The following is a 24783-nucleotide window of genomic DNA, read 5'->3' as shown; positions in this document are numbered from 1 at the left end:
TATTTTCTTCCCCGAAGATCAGAGCACTCTGATCCAATTCTTGCCACCTGATAGACAGGCTCAATCCATCATACTGAGCCCACCAGCTAGGGCTGTCCCAAATTTCTAAAGGTTTTAGCTCATATCTCTCTGTGCTTCACAGTGCTCTTTGCAGCTGCCAGAGCAGCATCTCTCTGTGCCTCTCAGCAGCATGGTAGCAGCAGTTGCTGTCTGCATAATACTATCTTGCCAGAGCAGACTGTACCAAAGATCTCACCGTGTTTAGGGTTGTGGTAGCAACGTGGGACCCTGGGCTGAGGGTCCAGCATCACCCTGTACATAGGTTCTGCTTTGGCTCAAAGAGAGTTTTGATATATATTTTTCCAGCACTCTGGGGGAAATGGCAGCTACTTTCCTCCCTTCTGTATTCAGGTGTGCTGGATTTTCTCTTTACATGAAGTTTATTCAAGCACTCATCCAGGTTTAGTCCTGGAAGCATGTATGCCATCTGTTGCTAGCACATCTAAAATTTCCCCAGAGAAGCTCTCCAGAAAATGCTTATTAACCCCCTCCCAGGGAACCTAAGGTGTGACAGAACAAGGATATTACACAGTGCACCTTCATTCAGTAATAGATTTTCTGGTTCAATGGAGGAGCAAATGGTGATTGTAGTATTGTAATAGCCTTTAGATATTGCTAAGCTGGTGGGAGCACAGGAGCTACTAAATGTGAATCACAGGCCACTTCCAATGCATGCATTAATCCAGGATCTCTACTTCTAAACAGACACACATCAGCATGTTTCCACCATTAAACCAATTATTTAAGATCACCACCGTAAGGTGTGTATGGGGGAAGCTATTCCATTTTAGGCAGTTACTGGTTTTCTGGCTACGTCCAGACACAAAGTACAGCAACATTCTTCAGCATTAACTTCATGTTTTATCCTTTTGTACAAGCCAATGAATAAGTCTCTAAAAGAGCAGAAATGGAAACGCCCTTCGTGGAAGAGCTAGCCAAATCCTCCCATTGATTGCACTCTGATAAGGAGAGATGTTTATCAGTGATCATCATATAAATGATATTTCCTGTCTCCTGGCATCATGGGTGTGGTTAATTCTGCCTGTGATCTAAATGTCATGACACATCATTAAATTTAGGTTTTTTTCCAAAATTCCTCACCATGGGATATGTGCTGCATACAGGCTCCACGGACACTGCTAAAACAGAAGCAATGGAATAGCAGCATCCTCTGCAAACCCAACATACAGAGAACTAAATTAACTTGCTTGACAAATCTGTGTCCACCAGACACAGAGTCTGGCAGATTTTTTAATAAAACCTGGATCTAAAGATGCTACCTGCCCACTAGTCTGAAGAAAAATATCCCTGCCACTTACTTAAAAAAAAGAGAAGACAGTAGCTGCAGGAAAAATTACGTACAGGGGACCCAACCTTTGTGCATCAACAGATTTCAGAGGATCACATACAACATGGGAAAAACTACTCTGTAAACACTCACATAAAGTTTATAAAACTTTGCCTGCAAAAATCTCAGAGAGGGATAAGAAAAGAATGGGAGTGGTTTATTTCAACTCCTGCCTTCTATTTCTGTCCATTAATTACGTCAGGAAAACCAGTGAATGAACCAGAGCCATTCATTTTGTTTCCTATTGCCATTAGGCATGGTAAAACCCCCAGACATAACAGCTTCCAAATGCTTAACTGCAGGAATCTGGACATCCAGTATTTTCTCCATAGTAGTTCAAGATCATGATACTGTTTGACACACGCTATCTTTTGGGACACTGGGACACTACTGACCTCAGTAGCACAGGGAATATCATAGTGGATCTTTTCATTATTCTAGAATCCATAATTAAAACTAAACACCAGAAGAAAATAATTCCTCATAACCACTATGAAGATTTCTAATTCAACAAGTAACTTGTTCATGGCCCTCAGGGTCTAAGGGAATATCAATATTAAATGATAAAAACAAACTAGGGAAAACTTCAGCCTTTCCAATTGAGAGCTCTGCATTCCCATGTCAAGGATACAGTTGAAGCTCTGTGTAAGGCATCATTTATGTTTTCATGCAATACTCCGGGGCTGCTTGCTTTGACAGCTTGGGCTCTCAGTTGACTACAGGGAAATCTCAGTTGGCCTCTGCTCTTGATCTTATCCTATTCTGTGATGCTTATTTGTTTGGGGTTTTTTTTAATTTGGTTTTTTTTTTTAGGTTGGAAAAGACCTTTAAGATCATCCAGTCCAACCATTAACCTAACATTGCCAAGTCCACGACTAAACCAATTAAGGGTAGAGTAATAATTTCGTGTTTCCTGGCTTGGTGGCTGGATTATTTTTAATGAAAGTAAAAACTAGGAATCATTAAGGTTGGAAAGGACCTCTAACATCATCAGTCCAATCATCAACCCAACACCACCATGTCCACTAAACCATGTCCCAAAGTGCCACATCTACCTGTTTTTTGAACACTTCCAGGGATGGTGACTCCACCACCTCTCTGGGCAGCCTGTTCAAATGCTTGACCACCCTTTCCGTAAAGAAATTTCTCCTAATTTCCAACCTAAACCTCCCCTGGCGCAGCTTGAGCCCATTTCCTCTCATCCTATTGCTAACTACTTGGGAGAAGAGACCAACACCTGCCTCACTACAACCTCCTTTCAGGTAGTTGTAGAGAGCGATAAGGTCTCCCCTCAGCCTCCTCTTCTCTAGGCTAAACAGTCCCAGTTCCCTCAGCCGCTCCTCATAAGGCCTGTGCTCTAGACCCTTCACCAGCTTTGTTGCCCTTTTCTGAACACCCTCCAGCACCTCAATGTCTTTCTTGTATTGAGGGGCCCAAAACTGGACACAGTATTCCAGGTGCAGCCTCACCAGTGCCGAATACAGGGGGACAGTCGCTTCCGTGCTCCTGCTGGCCACACTATTCCTGATACAAGCCAGGATGCTGTTGGCCTTCTTGGCCACCTGGGCACACTGCTGGCTCATGTTCGACCGGCTGTCTACCAACACCCCCAGGTCCTTTTCAGCCAGGCTGCTTTCCAGCCACTCTACCCCAAGCCTGTAGTGTTGCATGGGGTTGTTGTGACCCAAGTGCAGGACCCGGCACTTGGCCTTGTTAAACCTCATACAGTTGGCCTCGGCCCATCGGTGCAGCCTGTCCAGGTCCCTCTGCAGGGCCATCCTACCCTCCAGCAGATCGACACTCCCACCCAGTTTGGTGTCGTCTGCAAACTTACTGAGGGCACACTCGATCCCCTCATCCAGATCATTGATAAAGATATTGAACAAAGCTGGCCCCAAAACTGAGCCCTGGGGAACACCGCTCGTGACCGGCTGCCAACTGGACTTAACTCCATTTACAACTACTCTCTGGGCTCGGCCACCCAACCAATTTTTTACCCAGCGAAGAGTACGCCTGTCCAAGCCATGAGCTGCCAGCTTCCCTGGGAGAATGCTGTGGGAGACGGTGTCAAAGGCTTTGCCTAAGTCCAGGTAGATGACATCCACAGCCTTTCCATCATCAGCTTAATACCATCACACTTTGTCACTCCTTTAGAGCTGTACCAGAACCTGACTCCGGGGTGGGTACTACAGAAACCTGCAGCGCTGCAGTGTGTTAAACAGTCTGTATGCAGCCATCATTTTATAAACAATGCTTTTAATGCATCATCCTCCTTACCTCCCCCATGCTCTGTCTTCAGTGAGGGAGACTCCCATATGGGAAAAGTGATGGAAAGGAAATATCTTTGAAGCAGCAATTAAGTATTAAGAGGCCTTACAGGAGCTTCTGGTTCTCCTATAGATTTATAAAAAACAAACATCCAAGAAAAGCAGCTCTATGGGCCAAGCATAAAGATGGGAATCGGGACATTTACACTTATTCCCAGATCTGCCCTAGACTTCTAGTTGACCGTGGGCAGCCCCTGTGTGCGCCTATGTCCTGAAAGAATAGGCACGACCATGGTTACCCACCGTCAGCCTCAAGCTCTCCAGATGCAAAGCTTGACACGAGAGCAACATTGTCTGTGGGTGAGAGATTATTCTCATCTGCTCTTTTCAGGGGCTAGATTCACACCTCTTGGAGGTGTGACTCCACCAAAATGCTGTCCCTAAAAATAGTGTTCATAACACCACAGTTACATAAGTCCAGAACTGGTGGATGAGCTGTTACTTTGGGAGTGTTTTCAGAAGCCTGCCTGTGACATCCGACCACAGGCAAATGCTTGGCAGATGGCTCCTACCTTTGTTTGCTGAACAAAAAAATCTTTTCCTCGCCATAAAAGTCACTGGAAATAAGAAATATTGCTGGCTTTGTGGTCAGATTACAGGTGCTAAAGGGTGATCCCCAGAAAAGGCAGGGTACTGACCATCTGAATTTATACCCCTGGCTCAGTGACATATTAGTTTCTAGCAGCTGAACAACCTGGCTCAAAGCTAATTTTAGTGAATTCTTGTCCATCCCGCAGTGAGGTGTTGTGCCACGGCACCTGGTAATTTCACAGGTACCTGTGTAGCACAAGGTACAGACCGATGAAGCAGGTGAGAAGCAGAAACAGCTTTCCCCAGGTGTTTTGATGAAGCCTTGCAAGGAGATGGTGGGAGCGCAATTCAATGACACTTTGTTTAACTGCCATAGTGCAATTTGAAAGCACGTAGCTGCCATACGCAGAAATGTGACCACAGTACATTTAATAATTTAATAAACTCATGTAACAGGGCACAAGGTGCCACAGAAGTTTTGTTTTCGTAGGGAGTACAGAATAGTCAGACTAGATCAGTTTTAAGCCTACCAAGTTCACTGCCTTATTCCCAATGGTGGGCAGCAGCCCCAACTTAACAGAAGACTGAGAAAGGCCAACAGGATGCTGATGGGGTTCATCTGGTCCCTGTAAAGGTCTCATCCTGACTCCCAGAAGTAAAAGACTGGTCGAACACCAAAAATAGACCTATATCCAACCCACACTCCTCTTTTTTCTTTTTTTTTTTGTTTTTTCGTCTTTTTATTTTCCTTTTTAACAGCTTTGGGAATTTCTTAGATATGTAACCCCTCAACTCCCTCTCCCTCTTGGCAGCAATAATAAAGCGAGTTCCAGGATCCCATCACACACTGGGTATTCCAGGAAAATCTCTAGGAAAATGTGGTCACTGGCTCTGTTTTCTTATGCTGTTCCTTCTGCCTGGAGTCATCCTGTTACAGAGCTGTTAATCTGTGTAACATCACTGCGATGAATGTCCTCATCTTGGTGGTGCAGAAGAGTGCATGGAGGCAGATGGAGGTGACATGGTGTAATGGATATACCTTTAAATTGTTGTAACCTGGGATTTGAGTTGCATGTTATAGGGATTACTATAGCAGGAAACACCTGAACCAATGGAGGAGAAGCCTTATAAGAAGCAGTGCAAGTGCAGCAGTGACCTGACCTGAGCTGGCTTTGGTGCCAAATAACTCCATGCAACACACCATCTCTCCTGTCCGGAGTGACCACCATAACAGATGGAGCCCACAGTCATGGACTAAATGAACTGAATGGACATTTTGTGGATATTTCTGGACATTTTACAGACATTTCACAGGGGTGGTCCACAGACTAAGGGAATGATATCTGTGTATATATCAAAGGATGGGAAGGGGGGGGTGGGTAATGAGAATGTATTGGATAGTGTGGGATCTGAGCATGACATAAATGGTATGAAATAAGGGGTGGAGAATGTGCTCATTTTGGCTGGGATAGAGTTAATTTTCTTCATAGTAGGGGCTATGATTTGGATTTGTGCTGGAAACAGTGTTGATAATTCAGGGATGTTTTAGTTATTGTTGAGCAGTGCTTACACAGAGTCAAGGCCTTCTCTGCTTCTCACACCACCCCACCAGTGAATAGGCTGGGGGTGCACAAGAAGTTGGGAGGGGACACAGCTGGGACAGCTGACCAAAGGGATATCCCATACATCATGCTCAGCATATAAAGCTGGGGGAAGAAGAAGGAAGGGGGGGACATTCGGAATTATGGCGTTTGTCTTCCCAAGTAACTGTTATGCATGATGGAGCCCTTCTTTCCTGGAGATGGCCGAACACCTGCCTGCTGATGGGAAGTAGTGAAGGAATTCCTTGTTTTGCTGTGCTTGCATGCGCGGCTTTTGCTTTACTTATTAAACTGTCTTTATCTCAACCCACGAGTTTTCTCACTTTTACTCTTCTGATTCTCTCCCCCTTCCCACCGGGAGGGAGTGAGCGAGCAGCTGTGTGGTGCTTAGTTGCCATCTGGGGTTAAACCATGACACGTGGCTTGCTGACCTTATGTTATCGCTCACAGACAGGCCAAGTACAGGATCTAACGGCCTTGTCTCTTAGTCATCTCCTTCGACTACGTTGCCTTCTCCTCAGTACCTGAAGCTGCTAACAGGCAGGGAAGAGAAGTGAAAGGGAGGGCAGAGTGCTGCCGCATGGTGCAGAGGAGGCAAACACCAAGCCACTGTACCCTGTTCATTAAGGTCTCACACAACCAGACTCCCAACCAGTATGGTAGGAGTTTTGTCTCCATGAAGTTTAAGATAAGATGAAGAGTGGAGGACTTGGTCCGAAGAGAGTCTATGGACTTCACTACAGCTTGTGTCTGGCACAGCTCAACCTTTCTGTGCCTGTCAGGGTCCTAATATGCCTTAACAGCCTTGACCTCACCTGGCGCCTCCAACCACACCCCCTGTCCAGGGCCCAGGAGCTCCACTTAAGCCCAGCCCTGGGCCTTCAGTCCTTTCCTGAGCTATGTTGTAGGAGTGCCAGTCTCCAGCCTGATGTCTGTCCTAGTTTCCCAGATGGACCTATCCAGCCCTACCTCCTAGATGGACCTTGGAACTATGGTGTAGTCTTGTCTTCAGCCCTGTCTCCCACCTCTCCTGACTGGGCTCCCTAAATGGACCCTGGACCTGTTTCATCACCTCACCTTGTCTGGGATGGTCAGGATGGACCCCATTACGAGCATCCTGCCCTGTCCCTCTGACCAGATGCTGCAGGACTGCACCCTGATCAGTGAGGGCATTGCCTGTGCTGGGGTCACCCTCAGCTCTCAGCTTGTCCCCTATCATAGGACATATCTCTGGCTGCTCTCTGACAGTGCTTCAGCTGGTCTTCAGATGAATCCAGCTAACACCTTCCTAAATGCAGAAAAAGCAGTGCAGATTGCTGCTATAGCTATTCCTTTAGGGGCTTCTCAGACCACTTTTCACATGATCAGACAACAATCCCTTCAGCCTTGGGCGTGACGAACACTGGGAAACATTTGCAGGTTGAGGACAGGAAGAGAAGGCAGCCGTTGCCACCATCCTGACCACACTGACAAGGTCCTTGAGGATAACCCACCAGGCATCCTTCTCAGATCTAAGCACGCAAGCAGAGGTGGAGCAGAATCTGAGCCCACTACCCAAGCTCCTTGATCTCTGATTAAATTTTAAAGAGATAAGAACCCAGCTGCTGCTCCAGCCCAGGGCAATGTGTATTGGCCATAGGAAGTTATATGCATCCCTCCTATTTCACTAGAGAATTCATCAGGTGACCAGAGAAAATAAAAACAGAGTCCAAGCACCCCCCTGCAGAAAGGATGCTGGTTTGACCCTAGATCCTGATCCAAGATGAAATTTGTCATTGACTCATGGGCCCTGTATTTCCTCTCCTATTGTCTGAAAGCCAATTTCAAAGTTGTTTTTGCAGCCCTTCGTGATGTCCCAGTGCAGCTATACTAAATTCCAACATGAAAGCGAAGAAATAAAAGGGAATTAGGATCAGAGCAAACATTAAAAGCCTTCAGAAGAGATTTTCTTCTCCAGAGTGTCTACAGATAAAGAGCTCATTGTGGTGGATCCACACCGGGCAGTCCCTTCTGCAGCTGTGCTGGGAACAGTGCAGCCAGATTGAATTGCCTCAGATAAGAACCTTGGTTAAAGCCCTTAAATCTTGCTGGACCACATCTGGCACCCTACTTTTCACTTTATTTCAGTCTTTACACAGGCAAATCTCTTACTGAAGTCAGGAAGGATCTTCCTATCTGCAGTGTGAATAAACACAGCATTAGGGCTTGACTTTTCATTTTTACAGACCTATATTGAGTCCATTTTTGTGCTGCACTAAGTGCCTTTGCATGTCAACTCATTCATCCTTGGTTTCTGAGTCATTCCTAACTAATTTTGTGAGCTGGTGGGTAGTACATACCTTCACACTCAGCCCTTCCAGTTAACTGCACAGCACTTTGTTTTAAAGTTTGTTTTATTTTTCTAAGCTATTGTGTTCTTGCTGTGCAGGATAAGGCCAAGGATGTCTGGGGTTGCACCAGTCTGAGAGCTCTAGTTTCAGCTTCAGTCTTCACACTAAATGCAAATAAATCCTGACCTACCCAAGCACAACCACAGCCATTGCTTAAAGCTGCTGCCCTTAAACACAGGAACATCCTATTATTTAATCGCAGCAAAAATAATGAGAAGACACATAAGAAGCTGTTGCGTCAAGAGGGCTTTGGAAGGTACCCAGTTTATCGTTATAAGTCCGGTCGCGTTCAGTGCACTGAACTATCATGATTACGGATGCACAAATAGCATAGGCACCTTTTGTCTAGTCGTGCTGCATGAACTACCATGGCCACACTTAAAGCGTCTGGTCACGTTCAGTGAGAACTATCATGGCTAGACCAATGAATCAAAGCAATTTATTAAAGCAACAGACACACAGGTTCTTTGGATTACCAGCGATAAATTCACTGACTGCAAGGCACATGCAAATACCAAAGCATGAATAACACAGATGCATCAAAAGATATAAAGCAACTCTATATAGAGGTTTCTAAGTTTTCCCAGGGAGGCACTTGGTATAACCAAGTGTTCAAATCTTACCCAAAGGCGTCCCGATGGGGGGGAAGAGAGGCTCAGCCCGTCGACTGATCCCAGAAGTCAGAGTGGTATGCGATGGTATCTTCCCTAACATCCCCTCTCTCTTAGGCTAATTTATACTATTTTTTACCTTTCAGGTGGAGCTTGAGTGACTCTAGTCATACATACTGTGTTATGATTGGTGTAAAACTTTCTCGCTTTGCTTTAAAGGTATAGGCTAGGAAAAATTCAAAGCGCAAGCTCAGTGAGGAGTGGTCGCACCTTAGAGGCGGGTAGGTTTTGGGATAGAGGTGTGTTTTGGTATTATAATGATATTATAATGAGCAAAAGTTTACCAAAGGGCAGCATTTTGTCAAAACCATGACAGGTTGTTGGCCCAGGGTCTCATATTATACCCTTTCCTATTGTCCTTCATTCATCCATCGTTTGCCCAAGTTCTCGCAGTGTTCCATTATACTGCACTCTGTTCCTTTGGTAAGTACATCTACAATAAATTGTTTGCAATGTTCTGGCACAGTCAGGACTATACAGGGACTAAAAGCAGCAGCAATAAGGCAACAAATGCTTCGTCTTTTCATGTCTGTAGATAGACCAAGTCTCCGGGCTTGACGGAGTGTACTGGGGAATCCAAGGGCACAGGAGCTGCCCCAGCTGGGCAGAATGCTTCACAGCAGTCCCATCTGGGGTGCCACACAGAGCCTGGCCGCAGTGTCTCCACACCGCTCCACCCTCCGGGCAGTTCCTCTTAGAGCCAACACACCAAGTTCCCCTGGTGTTGCCGACGTCTAAGGTTGCAGGCCCAGGGAACTTCCGTGAAATGGATTCCTTGCATGCCAGCTGCACTCCACCCTGGAGGCTTCTTCAGTGCTGTGCCTTTCCTAAAATTGTGAATCTAAGTTTAATCTCTAAATCACCTCCAGCAATTACTCCACAGAAGCTTCTTCAGATAAGAGACACTTATCCCCCTCTCAGTCTGCACTGCCTCCGTTCATGCAGATGAATGAGACCAACCCAATCTTCCAGCCCATTGCATGACACATCTCATATGCCCACAGGGACAGGCCTTCAACTCTTCCTCTGAAACTGTTCCTCCGCCTCACTGTGAAGCCTCTGTGTTAAGGGGATTTCCGCTACATGCAGCTCCTATCCTCTTCTTATCCTCATCCTACCTCACCAGTCCAGCTTCCCGCACTGTCCAACCTTCCTGCCTGGCCAGTGCTCAGCTAAAGAGGCTCTGTGGCTGGAGCAATGTGGCAGGGACATGCTGCAGCTTGGCCTCTCACGTCATTTTCTGATGAGCTCTGGGAGGGAATTTACCTTCCAAAGTCTCCTGCAAGTTCAAGTGTGATGGATCTGGATGTGCCCTTGCACACATTGGCAGACACCACTTTCTGCAGTGTAGCATCAGGTTCCTGCAAAGCTGGTTTGAGAGTATTTGGGAGTCTTGCTTCATATCAGGAGGGCCAGCTTTCATCAACTGGCAGAGCTGATGTCACACTCCACACAATCGATTTTTCAAGTTTTTCTCAGCTCCTCTCTTCTCCCTTCACAGATATCCTGTACACTTTGCACTGAAAAAGGATGATAACCACCAACTATTCAGGGCCAACATACCCACCTCTGATTGTATGTTCCCACTTCCCTGTTCTCACTGTGCCTAAACGAGGACAAAGCATCTCTGTACCTTTGATCTATGCCTACATAAAAGAAACTCTCTTTTTAGTGAAAGGCTTGAACCTGCACACCAGCTGTGGCCACAGCAGTAAGGCAATACACTATGCCTCTGTTTGCATTTCCCTTTCTTTTCCTTACTGGCCTTTCTCAGCAACTGCCTCACCCTAAAGAAACATTTACCACCTCACCTAGCTTTGTTACAAGAACCTGTTCTATAGGTTTTATGGCTAACATGGCCTTAAGTTGCCAAGTAAAATAAACTTCACTCCTGTGGCTTTCACTGTCTAAAATACTTTCTAAGCTTTGTTATATTGCTGGGTTTCCTTCCAGTTTCTCCCCAGTGTCCCTTTTATCTGGCTGGAATAGCTATTGGTGCAACCTTCCTTGTGCCTCGAGAGAAGACAAGACTCCTGTGCACGAGGACAAGGACTAATGGTCCTTGCTGTGGGACTGAGAGCTGGAAGACAGCTGTTCTCCTCCTGGCCCCTATAAAGAAGATGCAAATCACCATGCTGCTGCCCATGTATGCAGGTTCTCCCATCCCAAAGAGCTGAGCACCACAATGAAGCACAGACAGTGCAAACACTTCTGTTATTCTTTTATACATAGGTCAAATTAAATAGATATGGGTGGGAAGACATCTTGAGAAGGGATGCCTGTAACTGCAGGAGACAGAAATTACTCTGTCCAGAAAATGTCAGCACACTGAGAGACAACAATTGAGCCTAATAGCTGCTGTGCCTGAGCACCCCAGGGCAAAGTCCAGAGTCCAGACAGTCTCAGTCCTCCTGGACCACATCCTAGTGCTTAGCAGTGCAACCCCACCACATTCAGACAAATCTGAACATGAGGAAGGGGCCCAGATTTGATCCTTCCAGTGGACTACAGGATTTATAGAGCTAACTTTCAGGAGCAACATGCATATGTTGATGGGAGGGGATCAGGAGACTATCTCCCTTTTTGGCATCTCCAGATGTACCCAGCAATCTATAGCATGGGTTCTGAAGTAACTTATGAGCAAAGTTAGTCTTTTTTATACATCATGGTAATGTGGATTTAATAAATTGAACTTTTGCCAGGACTTATTGGAAATAAGCAGCCCAGGACATGATGTTCAGCCCTGTACAGTTAGGGCAGTGCTTGTATCACCACTTAAAGACTTTTAGTACCTCACCACCCACTCACCACTTCAAGGCTTGGCTCTTTTCTGGAGAGTTTTCTAGAATTTCTAAGCCACAGTTTACACTGGACTCCAGAAATCATGAGCCATAGCTGACTAAAATGAGGTGTAGGATTACTGAAACTCACTGCCAAGTTTTAACAGATTATATTGAGCTGGCTTTTTGGCTGCCCGAACTTTCACACCTAATCAATGGACTCTTATGGAAACCCTCCAGAGTTCTCACAGTCCTCTCCTTAATTTTGGTTATTTGCAAATCCTTTGGCATGTAAGCAATCAGCTGGGAAGCAGTGACATGCAAAGTCAGCCTTATAAATGGCTTTTCACAGAAATAGACTCAGAACTAGAAGAGTTGCTTGTTTTCTCTGCCCTGACATCATTGTACATCTCCCTTCTACTTACCTGCCCCACTGCTGCACATTGCAATCATTCAATGAAAGATCATAAATCCATACATAGTGGCAATACTCACCCAGTACTCTACTGGCAGGTTCTGTGCAAATCAAATGCACTTTCCCAGTCTCAAATCACCAGGCTTGATAAGGGATTCGTGCTGCATTTCATATGCAGGACATGTGCAGCAGCTCTGTACCTAGGAAGTCTCTAACAAGTGTAGGTTAGTTCATGGATGAAAGGTGATCACTGAAAACCATCTAGTTCATGTTGTCAACAGATCAGCTACAATAAGATCTTTAGTCAAAGCTGTTGGCAAGTCAGACTTCTTATCTCACGAGAAATTACAATGTTCTGAAATGTTGAGTTTTTCCAGTTCTTACCAAGAAAATACCTGTGATGTTCCTAAAACAAAACACGATTCAATGGAGCTCCTGAGTAAAACTGAAGGATGAATTTCACCATTGGAATTTAGATATGCAGAGGACAAAAATTCACAAAATTCATTTCAATATTAGTTGGCAGCTGCAAACGTTTCGAAAGAATGCAGCTTTAGAATCACCTCAAGGAGGAGATGATCCTGCAGCCAGGCAGTACAGGTCTAGCAGTTGAGCTAGCCCTCCTCTGCACACAGCATCAGCAAATGGTCCCCAAGCTTTGGAAATCAAGTTGCCCAAGGTGCTGCCTGGCATCATAGCCTGGCAGACCTGGGTCACAGCCAGCCCGTGTCATGGTGCAACTTGAAGTCACAGATTTCATGGCTCAACGTGAACCTAAGTAAGCTGTTAAGGAGCTGGAAATACAGCTGGCAGGAAGCCACAAAGGCCAGATTCAAAATGTTCCTGCCAGAGAGGATTTCACGGCAAGAGCTGAGGAGCTGACACATTTCCTTTCATGTTTTACTTTAAATGGAGACATGTTTCCAACAGAAAACTCCCCCCAGGTTCCATTATTGAAAGGCCTTGGAGCCTGATCCTGCAAACACTTTGACTCACAAATAATTTTCTGGAAGTGTGTAAAGTCACTGTGTTATGCTCTTGCAGCATTAGATCTCCTTCGACTGCCCATTCGCAGGGTTGACTCCAAAGGCAGAGGTCCCTATGGTTGACTCAGTAATGAACCATCTCTCTGATGGTTCATCTGGCACATGTTTGCATTGTTTGCAGAGTCATAGCTAGCATGCAGTCATGTCACCCCCTTGAAACAACATTGAAGACATGAAGCAGATGCAGCTACATCTGTAACTACATCTGCATGAAACAACATATGCTGGTTACTTACAGCATATTCAAACTGTAGATTAAAATCTAAAATTGTTTGCTTGAAGTTGTCTCCCTCTGTAAAGAAGAGGAAACACATCAGACATGCTTGAAGGTAAGCAGAGTCAATACAAACATGAATGAAGTATCAGAAAAAGCAAGCAGAGCTTCTAAAAGGTAATGTCTCCAGGAATCTGTGCTCTGTGCTAACTGCCCCATGTCAGGGAATCGAAGAGGCTGGTGACACTGATAGAGCAGCACTGTGGACTGGTACCATAGAAATGTAAGTCCATACTCCAAGTCTCCTCTGCTCACACCCCACTGCAATGCCAGCACTGGTTTTACAGGTTGTACACCTTCTCCTGGATAAGTATTACCACTTAACTAGTGGTGCTCACTATTCCTGCACTGCTCCATCTCTTCCCCCTGAAGTCTCTGGGGTTGTTGCCATCAACCTACTGTTAGTGACCTTCCTCCAGTACAAGTGCATCTCCTAGAATCATCCCACAGATGGGACATCACCACCATAGCTATCATGAAATCAAAAAACACTGGAAGGGATTTCAAGAGGTCATCAAATCTATCCTCTACCTCAAGACAGGGTGTTGTGGTTTAGCCCCAGCCAGCAACTAAGCACCATGCAGCCGCTCGCTCACTCCCCCTACCCCGATGGGATGGGGGAGAGAATCAGAGGAGTAAGAGTGAGAAACACTCCTGGGTTGAGATAAGAGCAGTTTAATAATTGAAATAAAGTAAAATAGTAATGATAATAATAACAATATAATAATGATAACAATAATATACAAAGCAAGTGATGCACAGGGCAATTGCTCACCACCCGCTGACCAATACGCAGACAGTTCCTGAACAGCGATCGCTGCTCCCCGGCCAACTCCCCGCAGCTTATATACTGAGCATGACGTCCTATGGTATGGAATAGCCCTTTGGTCAGTTTGGATCAACTATTCTGGCTGTGCCCCCTCCCAGTTTCTTGTGCACCTGGCAGAGCATGGGAAGCTGAAAAGTCCTTGACTAGCCTAAGCAGTACTTAGCAACAACTAAAACACCAGTGTGTTATCAGCATTATTCTCATCCTAAATCCAAAACACAGCACTATGCCAGCTACTAGGAAGAAAATTAACTCTATCCCAGCCGAAACCAGGACACTCAGCAATTACCATCACGAGCAAAACAGACTCAACTTGGGGAAAATCAGTTTAATTTATTACCAGTCAAAACTGAGTAGGATAATGACAAATAAAACCTAATCTTAAAAACACCTTCCCCCCACCCCTCCCTTCTTCCCAGGCTCACCTTCACTCCTGAGTTCTCTACCTCCTCCCCCCGAGCGGCACAAGGGGATGGGGAATGGGGGTTGCGGTCAGTTCATCACACGTCGTCTCTGCCACTCCTTCCTCCTCAAGGGGAGGACTCCTCACAGTCTTCCCCTGCTCCAGCATGGGGTCCCTCCCATGGGAGACAGTCCTCCATGAACTTCTCCAACGTGAGTCCTTCCCACAGGCTGCAGTTCTTCACAAACTGCTCCAGCATGGGTCCCTTCCACGGGATGCAGTCATTCAAGAACAGACTGCTCCAGCATGGGTCCCCCATGGGGTCACACAAGAAACTGGGAGGGGGCACAGCCAGAATAGTTGATCCAAACTGACCAAAGGGCTATTCCATACCATAGGACGTCATGCTCAGTATAGAAACTGGGGGGGGGTGGCCAGGGAGCAGCGATCACTGCTCGGGAACTGTCTGGGTATCGGTCAGCGGGTGGTGAGCAATTGCATTGTGCACCACCTGCTTTGTATATTATTATTATTATTATATTGTTATTATTATCATTACTCTTTTACTTTATTTCAATTATTAAACTGTTCTTATCTCAACCCAGGAGTGTTTCTCACTCTTACTCCTCTGATTCTCTCCTCCATCTCATCGGGGTAGGGGGAGTGAGTGAGCGGCTGTGTGGTGCTTAGTTGCTGGCTGGGGCTAAACCACGACACTGAGTGATCTCTCCCTGTCCTTATTTCGACCCACGAGCCTTTTGTTATATTTTCTCTCCCCTTTCCAGTTGAGGAGAGGAGTGATAGAGCGGCTTTGGTGGGCACCTGGCGTCCAGCCACGGTCATCCCAACACAACTCCCCAACACTCACACATTTCCTCCCATACAGTAAGTGCTACTCTGATCCTCTCCCCAAGGGCTCCAAGTCTAGTCCCGGAATAAATGCCACAAAAAAGATAAATGGCTTTAACGCAAATAGGAATAGATGAAAAAGCTTTAAAACCTACCAGGCTACAGAAGCACACTAGCAGAGCCCATGCTGCTCCTGGGAACAGGAATGGGTGGATCAGAGGCAGAGCTGTTCACACGCACTGTGCACTTACATGAAGCTGCACAAACAAGCCAAACACCTGCATCATCCCAGAAATGAAAGGCTGAGCACTCGCAGGGGACAACCTTGTTCATGCTACTCGCAGCCATTAGGTCTGCCCAGCTGCCTCGCCAGAAGTTGCTACGGAAATGCGTGCTGGATGGAGAGGCACGAAGACATCCAGAACTGCTAATCTGGGCTGGAGCACTTTGGGTATCTATTCCCTTGCCAGGACACGAGACATAGGGCACATGGAAGGGCCTCGGGGTCATGCAGTAGCTTCTCAGAGGCTCTAAAGTCCTCGATGACTTTCTGTTTTTCATAGGCAGGGCAACCCTTGAGGGGATTGCATGTAGAAACAGAAAGCCAAGTGCTGCTGGCTGTGAGCTCCTTTGCTCTTCCTAGGGCTCGCCGGGGGAGTGAGGAGCTGTCCCCCTTTCTCAGCCTGCCCCCCAGGGTCTGTACAGCCAGGGAAGAGACACTTGACACATGCATTTGATTTCAAATGCTCCTAGAAAGAAACCATGTATGTACCTGCTCCAGTGAGGAATGGAGCCTGGCTTCTCACTACAGTGAGAGATGCACTCTCCAAGAGGAAGGGCTTTTATGCGAGATACACAAATAGCTGAAAACATATTAGGGATGGCTGGGATGAAACAAAACAGCAAATGAAATTCACTCAAGGCATTGCTCTCCTGTGCCTGATTGTATGGTATCTAAGGGCAGGTTGTCTAGGACAACCCATTTCTGTAGGCCCCAGATAGCCATGAACCTGGTTCAAAACTGACTGGAAAGTCTCTGGCCTGCCGTAGCATACCCATCCTGAATACCAGGTCTCTTCCCTTTCTGGAGACCCAAGCTCTTGATAGTCATCAGCCCTCTCAGAGGTGGTGTCCCTAAAGGTCAAAATATGAGGCTAATTTTCTAGTGGCAAGATTTTAATTTTCCTTACTGGATAACAGCCAATACCTTTGGCTAAAGCAAGAACAACCACAACAAATTGCAAAGGGTGCCTCATCCAATAATATCAGCAAGCAGAACTTTCTCTCCTTTGGCTACACCAAAGGAGAACCACCACTGACCACATGCACAGGGCTACGCTGCCTCAGTGGTTTTATTTTTACCAACAGAGGACAGTGAGGCCCTACTGCTGTGTCTCCTAAACCAGCAGTTCTCAACTACAATAGACCAGACAATTCTTATTTGTTTATGGAACTGTTTGGACAGAAATGAAGTCTTTTGGATGATCACAATAAACAAAAAGGTAGGGAAAGTCAAGCATTACTCCAGTTATGCCTGGAAACCACAGCTCAGGGTATTTTGGCTGTAGATCCAAGCACACATATCTTATCATGGCCTGTTAATTCTGGAAGCACTGAGGAAAAAGGGAGGGGAAACCTAAAGGGCTATCAGATGAGAAGTTTTTCATTTCTTGAAACTTTTTTATATCTCTAAGCAACTTGAACTTTCTGCTTCTGCAAACTGCAGTCACAAATCACTGTAAAGAAGGAATGGGATTTGTGCTCCAAGTTATCATTTCACTGCCACTGAAAACTATTTTAAATTATTCGTCAGTGTGGAAACTCAGTGTACATAAATATGGCTTAGTGCCCAGTTCTTGGTCTAACCACTGAGACCAAGTCAATGGGAAAGTGGCTGTTTTCTCAGGCAGACAGATTTAGGAGCTAAACCACAGAATAACATCTGTATTTAATAAAATTAAACCCATGCCAAAAATCAGCTATAAATGTAACTGGCCAGCCCACCAGCCTTCTCCATTTAGGACTGTTGCACAGAAAAGTCCTTCAAAAGGTTAGATTCAAGATCTGGTCAGACAGCCTGGAAATTTGCTTCTGGTTTATGCTAAGGAGCATGTGCCAAGAGCAATACTTTCAACAGGCTGTTGGAAAAGTTTTGTAGATATTAGGTCTTGTGGCTCCAAGAAACAGGAGGTTAAGATCTGCCTGGTTTTGCCAAGTAATATACAAACTAGGGCCTGGTATCTCATGCATGAAACGAACACAGCACAATTAGGGGAGTGCTGGCGTAACTAAGCTTGACAACAGAGCAGAGACAACATAAACTCTAAAAATAATAATCTCTATTCCGCCCTTTAAAAAAGTGACCTCAAGAGCACGAACATTGCTCTGGACCAGCTACAAAGAGTGGCATCCAGCAGCTGGGCTCATCTCCTGAGCTTCCCTTGCTGAGTGGCTCTTAGCAAAGCTATTAAACTTACCAATACCAAGTTGTGAAAGCTGTAACACGGTTATTCTGTTCACAAGGGCACATATCCGACCTTCCTGAGACTGTCCTTCAGGCAGCAGTAATTCAGGTCTCCCCCACAACAGGCTATAAGCAGTCTCAGAAGACCTCCACCAGTCACAGCACATTTTTTGTTTTAAATCTCATGATGTGCCTCCACCCTACTTTTGTTGAACCTACTTTTGGACACCTCATTGTCATTGTGTGCTCCATCTTTCAGTATCACCTCTCAGCGATGACACAAGTGCCACCTCACATCCAGCACCCAGGAGATCACCCATCTTTTCACAGGCAGAGAAATCCTAGCCCTTATTTCTGGTCTTTGCTGGACTGTTACTCTGTGTGCACAAGTAACTGAAATCTGTCATGGTGCATTGGTACCTCTATCCTCCCCCCAAAAAAGAGAATTACAGTGTCCATTAAAAGAGAAATCCATGGGAGAGGGCAAGTCATTGTATACTGTATTAGGCAACTAAAATCACTGCTCTTTGGAAGGTTATTATACAAGCTATTAGCCAAAATCTCCTTTCATCTTAAAGCAATAATTGCTCCTTTTTGCAGTCATGAGAGATGATGGAACCATGCAACAAGTTTCTAGATTTGCAGGTACTGTACCGGGGCAGAGTCCCTACCATTGGGTTAAAGAGAACAGGCTTATTTTTTATAGCAGTGATATCATAGGATTTCAAATTAATAAAACAAGAGTGCCTTGCTGGGATCAGAGCTGCACTGAGCGAACTCTACACAAAACCAAAGCCAGGGATCTTTACCTAACAAGCTTGACATTTTAATATGGATCAGAGAATATGTGGGTGAAGGGAAGAGCTGTTTGGCAGGCCTGAGGCTCACAGTGGTTAAATATCTACGTTTCACAGCCAGTCTGGGACACAGACAAAAGCTGACCCTTAATTACCTGAGTGTCAATCTAATGCTTCAACCTGCCTGGTGCCGGTGTGCCAACTGCTCTGCCGCACGAAAACAAAGCCCATCCCTGCCTTGAAATGCAGCCAGAGTCTGACAGGGTGCAGTGAGCGTGGTTGTGGCAGGAGGAGTGGTGAGAACCAAGTGGGATGGAAATGGGAAAGGTGAAGATTACAGCCAAGCCCTGCTTGGAGCAGGCACATGCCCAGCTGCCTGGCAGACAAAAGTGTTTTTTATTATTGACTCAAAGGAGGGGCTTTCAAGGGCTCCATGTTATAAAACTGCATATTTTCAATGTGTAGATGCCCCCTCTTCTACGGAGCCTCTCTGGCTGCTGTGGCTGGAGATGATGTATGCTGGCAATCACATGCATTTTCATGTCTGAAATGGACTAGCTTGTGCTGAGTGTGAGGGCTTTAATTTTAAAAAAACTGAGGCAAGACCATTCAGATACACCACCATAAATGGGTTTAGCCCTGTTCCCTCCTGCCTGGTCCTCCATTATTAAATAAAGATCTTTATCATGTCTTTTTGCCTCAAAAGAACTAGAATACTCCTTCCTCCTGAAGAAATGAAATGCAAGAAATATACTTTTGTGGTCATGGATTCTGTCTTTTGTGCCTGGTACTGAGCTCAGATTCCTGTTAGCACTAAACGAACACTACATGGCAACTGGAATTTGCTAACACATGTAAAACATTTCATATGTCCCTGGATCAGGTATTAATGCAAAATGATTTTTTTCTGGCATCACTAACAATGGGCCCACTTAGCAGATGTACTGACATATCTCCGTTTTCATACATCAGATCAAGGTCTAAAATCAAAAATCTTGAGGGTCAAATGATAATATTTCTGCCTCAGGTCCAGTAAATTTTTAACTTGAAGATAAAGTTAGATCCTGCCCTTTTCGTAAAAGCAGCGTTTGATAATATCACCATAAGGAGAGAGAAAACAAGAAATGAGGGCGCCAAAAGGATGCCTCTGCTTTGCCTAGCATGTACTAGATTTGTGGTCAAATAGCACTCTTGGGAAAGATAAACCAGAAAATATTCCTGTCCTGGTTTCAGCTGGGATAGAGTTAATTTTCTTCGTAGTAGCTGGTATAGTGGTGCATTTTGGATTTAGAATGAGAAGGATGCTGATAACACACTGATGTTTTAGTTGTTGCTAAGTACTGCTTATGCTAGTCAAGGACTTTTCAGCTTCCCATGCTCTTCCAGGTGCACAAGAAGCTGGCAGGGAGCATACCCAGGAGAGCTGACCCAAACTGACCAAAGGGCTATTCCATACCATATAACGTCATGTTCGGTACATAAACTGAGGGGAGTTGGCCGGGAGGCAGTGATCACTGATCGGGGACTGGCTGGGCATCGGTCAGCAGCTGGTGAGTGGTGGCATCACTTGTTTTTCCTGGGTTTTGTTTTTCTCTCTCTTGTTGTTCTCTTTGTCATTACAATTGTTATTATTATTACTACTACTACTATTATTATTATTACTATTATTTGTCGTGGTTTAGCCCCAGCCAGCAACTAAGCACCACGCAGCCGCTGGCTCACTCCCCCTGCCCTGATGGGATGGGGGAGAGAATCAGAGGAGTAAGAGTGGGAAACACTCCTGGGTTGAGATAAGAACAGTTTAATAATTGAAATAAAGTAAAAGAGTAATGATAATAATAACAATATAATAATGATAATAATAATAATAATAATATACAAAGCAAGTGATGCACAATGCAATTGCTCACCACTCGCTGACCGATCCCCAGACAGTTCCCGAGCAGCGATCGCTGCTCCCTGGCCAACCCCCCACAGTTTATATACTGAGCATGACGTCATATGGTATGGAATAGCCCTTTGGGCAGTTTGGATCAACTATTCTGGCTGTGCCCCCTCCCAGTTTCTTGTGTACCTGGCAGAGCATGGGAAGCTGAAAAGTCATAGAATCATAGAATGCTTTGGGTTGGAAGGGACCTTTAGAGGTCATCTAGCCCAACCCCCCTGCAGTGAGCAGGGACAGCTTTCACTAGATCAGGTTGCTCAGAGCCCCATCCAACCTGACCTTGAATGTTGCCAGGGATGGGGCCTCTACCACCTCTCTGGGCAACCTGTTCCAGTGCTTGACCACCCTCATTGTAAAAAACTTCTTTCTAATGTCTAGTCTACATCTATTCTTCTTTAGTTTAAATCCAGTATTCCTTGTCCTGTCACAACAGGCCTTGTTAAAAAGATTCTCCCCATCTTTCCTGTAGGCCCCCTTTAAGTATTGGAAGGTCGCAATAAGGTCTCCTCGCAGCCTTCTCTTCTCTAGGCTGAACAACCCCAACTCCCTCAGCCTGGCCTCATAAGAGAGGTGCTCCAGCCCTCGGATCATTTTGGTGGCCCTCTTCTGGACCCGCTCCAGCAGGTCCATGTCCTTCTTGTGCTGAGGGCCCCAGAGCTGGACGCAGTGCTCCAGATGAGGTCTCACCAGAGCAGAGTAGAGGGGCAGAATCACCTCCCTCGACCTGCTGGCCACGCTTCTTTTGATGCGGCCCAGGATACGGTTGGCTTTCTGGGCTGCAAGCGCACATTGCTGGCTCATGTCCAGCTTTTCATCCACCACTACCCCCAAGTCCTTCTCCGCAGGGCTGCTCTCAATCTCTTCATCCCCCAACCTGTACTGATACCAGGGGTTGCCCCAACCCAGGTGCAGGACCTTGCACTTGGCCTTGTTGAACCTCATGAGGTTCACACAGGCCCACCTCTCCAGCTTGTCCAGGTCCCTCTGGATGACATCTCATCCTCCTGGCGTGTCAACGGCACCACTCAGCTTGGTGTCATCTGCAAACTTGCTGAGGGTGCACTCGATCCCACTGTCTATGTCATTGATGAAGATGTTAAATAGCACCGGTCCCAGTACGGACCCCTGAGGGACCCCACTTGTCACCGGTCTCCATGTGGACATCGAGCCATTGACCACGACCCTCTGGATGCGACCATCCAGCCAATTCCTTATCCATCGAACAGTCCACCCATCAAACCCATATCTCTCGAATTTAGAGAGAAGGATGCTGTGGGGGACTGTGTCGAACGCTTTACAGAAATCCAAGTAGATGACATCCATTGCTTTTCCCTTGTCCACTGATGCAGTCACTCCTTCATAGAAAGCCACTAGGTTGGTCAGGCAGGACTTGCCCTTGGTGAAGCCGTGCTGGCTGTCTCGAACCACCTCCCCATCTTCCATAGAATGTGCTTGAGCATAGCTTCTAGGAGGATCTGTTCCATGATCTTCCCAGGCACAGAGGTGAGGCTGACAGGTCGGTAGTTCCCAGGGTCCTCCTTTCTTCCCTTTTTACAAATGGGCACAACATTCCCCTTTTTCCAGTCAGCAGGGACTTCACCTGACTGCCATGACTTTTCAAATATCATGGAGAGTGGCTTGGCAACTACATCAGCCAATTCCCTCGGGACTCCGGGGTGCATCTCATCAGGTCCCATAGACTTGTGTACATTGAGGTTCTTCCGCTGGTCTCGAACCTGATCTTCCCTTACAGTGGGAGGGGCTTTACCCCCCTGGTCCCCATCTTTTGGTCCATCGATTCGGGAGGGGTGAGGAGAGAGGTTGCTGGTGAAGACCGAGGCAAAGAAGTTGTTGAGTACCTCACCCTTCTCCTCGTCCGTTGATACAAGTTCGCCTTTCTTGTTCATCAAGGGGGGTACGCTTTCTTTAACCTTCCTTTTCTGGTTGATATACCTGTAGAAGCCCTTCTTGTTATTCTTTACATCCCTTGCCAAATTCAGCTCCATCCTCGCCTTGGCCTTCCTGACCTCCTCCCTACACAAGCGGGCCGTTTCCCTGTATTCCCCCCAGGACACCTGTCCCTGCTTCCACTGCCTGTGCAGTTCCCTCTTACTGTTTAGTTTGACCAGCAGGTCTCGATTCAGCCATGCTGGTCTCTTCCCTTCCTTGCCTGATTTTTTACACTTGGGGACTGAGAGCTCTTGTGCTCTATGGAAGGTGTCCTTAAAGATCTGCCAACTCTGTTCTGTTCCCCTGTCCCTGAGGACTGTCTCCCAGGGGGTCTGTGTTGGTACATCTTCCCCCTGCCCCTGTTTTTTTTTTTTCTCTGTCTGTCCTGTTTTTCCCCTTTACTTTGTCTGCTTTACAATCTCAGGAATTCGCAGGCCGCAGCTTTTGCATAGAGAGTTGGTCAGTTAAGCGCTCCTTAATTGTACCAGAAACTCCTACATGGCTGGAGCAGAGAGCGTCTCTGTTCTTATCAACATTCATATTACGGCTAACGAGGGGAACGAGAACAAACAGCTACCCCAGACAGCCTTGAAACAGGGTGGTATCATCCCTGCTGGAATTCTAAAAACAAGCCGACCCGAATTGTGGCTCAGATGGAAATTTACTGATGATTAAAGTCAATCATCTCACAATCCTATAAACGGCAGTCCCAGGTGAGGCCCTTTGAGCTCTCCCGGACCGCCGCGGGCCGTACCAGCATCTCCCTCCGATCGAAGCGTCGCTCAGAGTCAGCGAAAACTTAGCAGATATCCGAAAGTCTGCTGCTACCAGAACTCCATTGCCGAAGATCGACAATGGAGCCTGGGCTGCTGATATTTTTCACTCCTCGAGACTCTACTCTCACCCGTTGAGAAATGCCAAGGCATTAGACGTGAGTATTTCACTAAACTCGAGGGGAATTTTTAACAGGTATACTATTTTCATATATGCATTTATAGTTGTAAGTGTGCATGCATGAGTCAATTTAAGTAGTTTGTAGATGTATGATTTAATTTTAAAAGGAGTTTTATATTGCTGTACTATTCTTATAGCATTACTCTCCTAAACCGTTGACCAAGTCTGAGACTAAGAGTGGGCCCAGCCGTACCTAGGCTCCTCTCTGAGAAGGAGTCTAGAAAGCAAGGGGGTCCATTCTGAACCTCGTGACTCAACGGGAGGGCCTCTGTATCCCCTACATACAATTTCTCTTTCTCTCTCATATAATCCAAATTTCCTTTATATACTTTTCCTATGTACTAGATATACATATATGTATATACATACATTACCCTTATCCATATAAACCGTTGACCAAGTCTGAGACTAGGACTAGACCTAGCCACACCTAGGCTCCTCTCTGAGAAGGAGTTTAGAAAGCAAGGGGGTCTAGTCTGAACCTTGTGACTCAACAGGAGGGTCCCCTTTTGCCCCCCCCCCTCCTTTTGCCTTTATTCCATATATATGCAATGCTTTTATGAATCATCTTAACTTGTTGTGATTTAATTCTCTTTTATGAGCTTCTGCGTAGTAATAGAGTGAACCTTGCCATCTTCGAATCTGTAACTAAGTCACTGTTTGATCAATTTTGTCTAATCACTTTATTAATCATTGATGATTGAGTGCTATTAAAAATACTATAATCAAATTCTGCAATTCGCTACAAGTAAATTCTAACTGTTACTAAATCAAACTGTGTAAAGTCACTCATTCATAGTGAATTGACATAATCAGCAGGATTCACAGACCTGCATTCGTGACAGGGTCCTCCTGACTAACTCCTTGAAGAGCTGGAAGCTTGCTTTTCTAAAATTTAGGGTCCTGACTGTACTCCTCGCTTTTCCCATGTCCCTCAGGAGCATGAACTCCACCAACGCGTGATCACTGCAGCCCAAGCTGCCTCCAGTCTTGACATCACCGATGAGCTCAGTTGCATTGGTGACCATCAGGTCCAGTATCGCATCCCCTCGGGTAGGTGTGTCTATTACCTGGCTTAGGAAGTTGTCGTCTATGCATTCTAGGAATCTCCTGGATTGCCTACAGCTCGCCGTGTTGCTTTTCCAGCAA

At 46.0% G+C, this 24783-nt stretch overlaps 1 protein-coding gene across 1 annotated transcript in view; it reads right to left on the bottom strand.

Annotated features, from left to right (window-relative positions):
• LOC142596429 (phospholipid-transporting ATPase FetA-like) overlaps window positions 1–24783 on the bottom strand; it is a 123332-nt gene that overhangs the window by 55874 nt on the left and 42675 nt on the right.

This window comes from Pelecanus crispus, chromosome W (assembly GCF_030463565.1).
Source record: "Pelecanus crispus isolate bPelCri1 chromosome W, bPelCri1.pri, whole genome shotgun sequence".
Classification (NCBI taxonomy): domain Eukaryota; kingdom Metazoa; phylum Chordata; class Aves; order Pelecaniformes; family Pelecanidae; genus Pelecanus; species Pelecanus crispus.
This window is presented reverse-complemented; position numbering and strand designations above follow the sequence as displayed.